Raw genomic sequence first — 966 nt, 5'->3', positions numbered from 1 at the left:
CGTGATCATAAGCCCTTTGCCTCGGTAATTACATAATAATCACAATGCCTATTACCGAGTGGAAGTGAGAGGATGATTTGGTGATTACATAATAATCACAATGCCTATCACCAACTTATACCATCCCTCACAAATATTAAACTAAACGATTTTCGTGCCCAAACTCCAATACTTCTCGATATGATATTTACAGACCATGACATAAGTATAAAGGCATATATTCACATTAAAACTACGCATGATTCTTAGATCAGTTTAAATGCTCATCTTTGCTACAAGTTTCATCATGTGGTTCAACAGGGGGTGTACAGCAGTGAGTGTGTGGCACCATGTAAATCTCACAGTTCCAGGCCCAGATCCAAACAAGTAAATCCACTGGAATTTCTATAATTAAACCCTTCCTCGCCTAAAGCATCCATTTTTATTTAGTCAAGTAAGATCTACAAATTTTTAGGATATATATATATATATATATATGCAAGGCACACCACATAAAGATGCATGCTCTCATAGAAAGGGATGAACTCACACTGCCTTTCGATACTCAAGAATCGAGCCAACTTAGGCTCTACGTCCATATACGTCTAAACATCGACCAACGGTCACTCTGGAAGRACCAAGTGAGCTTATTTAACACCCGTAATATGTACCCAAAGTTTCATAAAGATCCGACAACAAAAACTTAACCAAACTTAATTTAAACTTATTTTAGGCACTATAATTCACAGCTCAGAATTAGCTTTTTATCAGTTTTGAGACGCAAATATAACCAATCTAGAAGTCTTATTTCTAAAAAGTGTCTAAAGGACAGATTTAGATCTACATATGAGCTTTCTAAAATGTCCAGAATCGTAGCAATCCGAGCTACGGTTAAGAAGTTATCGCACATTCAAAACAGCATCTTGGGTAGATTTGGTGCTGTCAAATTCACCAACTAAATAGGCTAAAATCCATATTTTGGATTCA

The sequence above is a fragment of the Cynara cardunculus genome, assembly GCF_001531365.2.
Source record: "Cynara cardunculus var. scolymus isolate 2C chromosome LG 1, CcrdV1, whole genome shotgun sequence".
NCBI classification, from domain to species: domain Eukaryota; kingdom Viridiplantae; phylum Streptophyta; class Magnoliopsida; order Asterales; family Asteraceae; genus Cynara; species Cynara cardunculus.
The sequence above is the reverse complement of the archived record's forward strand: the minus strand, read 5'-3'. Positions refer to the sequence as shown.